This window comes from Mytilus galloprovincialis, chromosome 7 (genome assembly GCF_965363235.1).
Source record: "Mytilus galloprovincialis chromosome 7, xbMytGall1.hap1.1, whole genome shotgun sequence".
In the NCBI taxonomy this organism is placed as follows: Eukaryota; Metazoa; Mollusca; class Bivalvia; order Mytilida; family Mytilidae; genus Mytilus; species Mytilus galloprovincialis.
In genome coordinates this window covers 86519475-86525914 of record NC_134844.1, presented here as the reverse complement: position 1 = coordinate 86525914, position 6440 = coordinate 86519475, and the positions used below count along the sequence as shown (strand labels likewise).

The 6440-nt window shown below is 27.6% G+C and overlaps 1 long non-coding RNA gene across 1 annotated transcript; it reads right to left on the bottom strand.

Moving 5' to 3' along the window:
* Positions 1-1140: 1140 nt before the first annotated feature.
* LOC143082023 (uncharacterized) lies at positions 1141-5844 on the bottom strand. Its single transcript, XR_012980226.1, has 3 exons — positions 5042-5844; positions 1842-1911; positions 1141-1256 (listed from the first exon to the last, which is right to left on the bottom strand). It is a non-coding gene; the product is annotated as an uncharacterized LOC143082023 (long non-coding RNA).
* Between the last annotated feature and the right edge of the window lie 596 nt (positions 5845-6440).

The following is a 6440-nucleotide window of genomic DNA, read 5'->3' as shown; positions in this document are numbered from 1 at the left end:
TATGCTATTCCTGATATTCTCTGAATACATTAATATTTGACGATATTTGTTTTCTAGAATCGACTCACTGCTAACATATCCTTAATATAAACCATTCCGTAATGTCCATTGTTAAAGATAACCAATGATGAGTACAACTTAACAAAACGAATGCAGTTTGATACGTTTTATGATTAAAAAGATAAGTAAACAATACATTATACATTATAGTTATAAGATAATTTAAAAAACAATTATGGTGCCCGAAATTTGAGCTTTAAAATATAATGTATTGCAAAATAAAGCGCAGTAATTGATTCGAACGTATCTTTTAAAAAACATGTAATCACTATAAACATGATAAAACAAAGTAATGAAATTATGAAAAAAAAATATTTGATAAAACATTAGTAATTTGGAAGCCAATGTGGCCTGGAAAGAAGCATTTCCTAAACAGTTTAAAGACCTAGGACTATGGGACACAATTGCTGATTAACTTGTTTTCTTTTGTATTTATCAAACTACATAGATATTTCCAGAAATTGTTTTGCTTCTTAAAAAAGTGTATGAAATAAGATAATAAGTTCAGGTAGCAAACAAATTTGAAGATGACAAAAATAAAACTAAGTTCATGTCATCGGGTTTCTTTTTTTTTTATTAAGAATTTAAAGTAGCCTTATGTTGTGATCTTGTATTGTTCAGAACAGGACTTTTTCAAAAGGAAATGCAGTTTATCTTAAATTCTGTTTTTATATATAACTTAAACGTATGTGTAACGATTTGGGAAATGCATTATATGATAATGTATAATTGAATTTCAATGTTATCATCACTATCGTTTGTTAAGGAGAAACAATACATTCCATGGTAATCTTTTAACAATTGTAAATTTTGTTCATTCCATCTTCACTTTTTAGAAATATTTCAATTTATTATTTCAATTGACAGGGAACCCACAGCATTTGATAATGAATTAAGGTTAATGTAGTAGTTTACTATGTTGCAATATCACAAATAAGTCTGAAAATGTTATGGTTGATGATATATTCATTACATCAAAATCTCTATCTACTGAAAAAGTATGGTATATTATCCAAACGTTATTGATTTCAAAATTATCAGTTCACTGCTGATAAACAATAGTACTTTCATTAACTTTTTTTTTTTAAAATACGTTCAGTCAATATAAACATGTGTAACTGTCATCTTTCGTTGACATTATATAACTTGTTTGATTTGACACTACTTTTTGCAATTTTGTTCCGACTCATGTGGACCTAAAATAAAAAAAAAAAAAAAACATATATGATTTACATTGACTAAATCATTTCTCTAAGATGAGTCAAGTAAAACCAGTAAGTTAAAATTTTGAAACTTTGCAAAAATTTCCAAACAAATAATAGCAAAATGTCATAATATCCAGTGTAACGAATATGTGTGGAGTTCAAATTGTATTTTGTGTATGATAGTTTGTCGAATTACATGTACGGAGAAATATCTTTACGCATTTCGGTATACATATTTAATAGCACATGTAGCATACATATGTCCACATAAATATTCCTCTTCGCATACAAATACAAAAAACAGTTTAGTGAATTTTCAAAATGATATTCATTTTTTTTTTCTGTTTCAATTCCAATTGTTCATAAATGCATTTTAGAAAATTATTAATTTGTTGTGTTTTTGGACATTGACTAGATTACACACGTGTAATACACAAAACACTGAAATATAACTTGATTACGTCAACGATATGTGTTTTACTCAATAAAAATGATTGTTTTTATATAATCTCTACTTAATTTACTAGTATCAATGAACTTCATGTTGCAATAATATAATCAACACGTTAAGCTTACCTTTCGTTCTGAATTGATATTTCCGTTTTATGTTTGACATTTGAACTGTATTCCACCACTTCATTTCAATCTATAAAGGAAAGAAGATGAGATCTATGATATATAGCGCTATATAGGTATATAACATGTGCATTGCAATATATAATGTATGGTTGCTCTTCATTACAGCATTTTTAATTGTATGTTTATATCATAACATGATAAGGCAATTAGGTAATATTCATTCAGATTATGGATGAATGCGAACTAGCGATACGTTAAATAGTTATCAAAGGTACCAGGATTATAATTTAGTACGCCAGACGCGCGTTTTGTCTACATGTTAAAGTTTACTTATAGGAAGATTTGTTACATTAACCGATTTAAACAGATGGTACATATGTTATGACTGCACGAATAAGTTGTCATAAAAAGCAATGTGAGCTATCGCCTTTAATTTGAAACAACTAGAAACAAACCACATTGTATACGTATTTAAAACAAAATCGTCCTTGTCTATTCCGATTGTCATATTCTAAAAAACAACGGTGCTTAATTTCTATGACACCAAATTATATCACTTTGCATATGAATAAGATCATCTATTTGACGTTACCACAAACTAAATTGGTGAAATGACAATTGACATGTTATCTTCGTACACAGTTATTAGGAAGTCATAATATTTTAAACGTCATTCGTTAACAAAAAGTGACAATGATTCACAATCCATAAATGTGACAATCAACTTGAACATTTACAAATATATCATTAAAGTTTGACAAAATAGTTTACTATCAGCAAAAACCACTACAATAACAATTAGGTTATAACAAAATGAAAGTACAAATTAAACAAACATGGTAGCGATTTGACGAGTAAGACCCCTTTCGGCTGCTTTCAACATTTTTTCAGATTTTCATTAAAAACACAACTGTTTCACCTTCAGGAACGGTACATGTCCTACTCCGTCACATTCTACATTTGGAGGTCCCAAGTCAGGCACCGGTCATTAGCTGTAGTTTGATACTGTATATTGTATATGGTTTTGTTTATTAGTTTGTATATAAAATGTATGAATTGCACCGTTAGTTTTTTTGTTTGATTCGTTTGATTCGCTTTACATAAATTTGTAATGTTTTGGCTAAATATCTAATTATGCAGTACGGGGTCGGCTTATTGTCAACGGCCATACACGAATGGGACCTATAACCTGTTTACTTAATGTCATTTGTACTCATACTACGTCATGTGTATCTTGTAAATAGCTGACGATACTGCAGATATCACTAATCTTTCTATGAGATCCTGCCGTCTTAAAATTTAATTTTAGTGACTGTTATAAAAAGAGGAATTCAAACGGCAACGGACAAGAGTACTACAGAATATTTAATTTTCTAGGGTATGCGTTTTTGTGGATTAGGAAAACATTAATTTACAAGGATATTTAATTAAGTGACTCTGTCCATCTCTGCAAACAAGCCTATAGAAAACACGTTCAACCTTATATTAGTGATAAGCTTCTACGCACGAAACCCACGAACATTGGTATCCAGAGAATAATGATAATTCACAGTATATGAATGATCTGTCTTTTCAAATGCCCCCTAAATGGTGTCTTCAACCTATGCCAACATTTGATAAAAATATATTCAACCTATGCCTACAAACAAAACACAATAGGTGTTGTTATAGCATTATTAACTAATAAAAGGTAAAATACAGTCGGTATATTTAAGCATTAAAATTTTACTCTTTGAAAATTCAGAAACTAAAATAGAGTATTTGCAAAATTGTGTTGTAGTAAAAAATGAATAATTAAAAAATTTCTAAAAGGACAAAAATAGTTAAATAGAACCCTTGATACTAGCAAAATTTTGTTGAAAAAATATAAAATTCATAATAAAAAAATAGACTAAATTTCAGAAATTAAACACTTTTAAAATATAACAATACTTAAGACAACAAGAGTTAAAAAGCTATTTCATTGGTGCAAATTTTTATGATAATTTTTGTTCATTATTTTGTTGTATTTAATATGTAACATACTTTAACAAGCAACAAAATATACAAATATACCATGATACTTCAACAGATTTTTTTTATAAACAAATTAATTTTGCAATATAGAATTTAAAATAAATATTAAATAGAATGATTTTTTGGTTCATTTAAAGGCAGCAACTTTCTAGTTGGACAGTACACCCTTAATTTACTTTTTTTTTAGTTTAAACATTAAAGTACTCTGTGTTTGTTTTTGTTTATTATATTGTGTTTTGTGATTTATGGTTACATTTTGTGTCTCTTATTTGGAACTTCATCATCCAAATTGATAATTTAGATATTAATAAGATAATTTGAAAAATTACTAAAAAAAAAGTCCTTTGTGACCAACTTTAGATAAAAATCCATAAATTTTTTTTCCTCCCTCATTATTTCATTATATTTATTTTAAACTCATTCTTATATGAAATAGAGATCCTCAACACACACAATTATACCTACATTTTCACTTGTACTTGTAAAAGATTTTGTATATTGAGTACACTTTAACGGTAGGTTGAAACTGGTTGTAAATTGATTAGCCCCTAATTAATTTATGTTTTTATAACACTTAATCTATTACAAATTATTCAACCTATGCCAACATTTTTTCATACAATTTTATACCTAAATTTCAAAATGTTGGCATAGGTTGAATGAACCCCCTAAATATATGTAGATAATTTGAAAATGTGAGGAAGAAATCGGCCCAATGAGATCGGTTGATTATTTTTTCTAGTTTATGAAACCCGAATGGGTGTAAATAACAAACACAAATATTAAAAACCAGAATAATGATTTAAGCAATAATTGGTAGTTTTAAAATCCCCAAAAATATGCAACATTACGAAGCCATCAGGTTTTTGAATAAAAATACCCTACATCGTTCAAGATATAGTTCTCGTTATACGATTCCTCAACCTTGTTTCTAAACAATATCTTAATTTGAGTGTTTATAGGCTGCATATGGTCGACACAATAGCATAGGTACAGCATTGGATTGACTACAAACCAAACGCAAGATAAATCAGTTTAGTATTTTCGGAAGACGTGACTTTTGTAGAGTATAAAAATTAAATTGTGTAAAATTATATAATTTGATCACAAAGAAAGGTAAGCATGTTGATAAAAATCCCACAAAAACATGACTACTGAAGAACTTATCATTATACATTTACCTGTGTTTAGTTTACTTCCATGATGTATGGCCATGTTATGTTGCTGAATATATGATCTTTACATTTAACCTTGACGTCAATCAGGTACCGACGGTGCTGCATCAAACTCAGATGAGATGTATTAAAATGAAAAATGAATAATAAAATTATTAATGTACTCCTAGATTTTTTGTTTTCATTTCTTTGCGTGTTTCTTGGCTTAGAAAAAAGTCCAATTTTTAAAGTAGATAAAACAAAATACATTTTGTCGAACAACAAGATTTGGTGAATTAATATGATTTTATGAACTTAATCCTACAAATGCTATTCAATTAAACAATATTAACGAGTTCTCTCAGTTAAGTATGAAATAACATGCATGAATTCGAAAACTTAAAGGACAAAGTTATATATTTCTTAGAATGATATCATATCAGAAAATGGGGTGAAATTAAGTAAATCTAGATTGTGTCTTATAATTTCATTAATAGCAATTTCAGTCGTAGAAAAGGTTACTTGCTAATTAAAATTGATATTCAAATTTGTTTTGCAAACAATAATGAGAGATAAAGGACGTTAGTCAACGAAATTTTTAAAAACAAGTTAATAAATGAAAGAGATTGAAGAAATAACTGAGTTTTTTATTCAACAACAAAACATATCAATATGAATACATTTTATCGGTGAAGACATTTCCAAACTTAAAGAAAACAAATTGTATTGTAACTTTTAAAATAATAACATTGAATAAGCAATGGGCATGGAAAGCATAGAAGCTACGTTAGGATGAAACTACACATGTACATTTGGTTAGTCGACAGAATAAGACATATATATATATATATATATATACTAAATAAAGAGCTAAATATATGAAAAATTAGGAAGCAATTACCAAATCAAATAAACGATATAATCACATGTAGGAAAATAATAAATCATAAGATGTCTTTAAAATTATGACATAATATGTAATATTATAGTTAAGTATGAAATAACATACATGAATTCGAAAACTTAAAGGACAAAGTTATATATTTCTTAGAATGATATCATATCAGAAAATGGGGTGAAATTAAGTAAATCTAGATTGTGTCTTATAATTTCATTAATAGCAATTTCAGTCGTAGAAAAGGTTACTTGCTAATTAAAATTGATATTCAAATTTGTTTTGCAAACAATAATGAGAGATAAAGGACGTTAGTCAACGAAATTTTTAAAAACAAGTTAATAAATGAAAGAGATTGAAGAAATAACTGAGTTTTTTATTCAACAACAAAACATATCAATATGAATACATTTTATCGGTGAAGACATTTCCAAACTTAAAGAAAACAAATTGTATTGTAACTTTTAAAATAATAACATTGAATAAGCAATGGGCATGGAAAGCATAGAAGCTACGTTAGGATGAAACTAC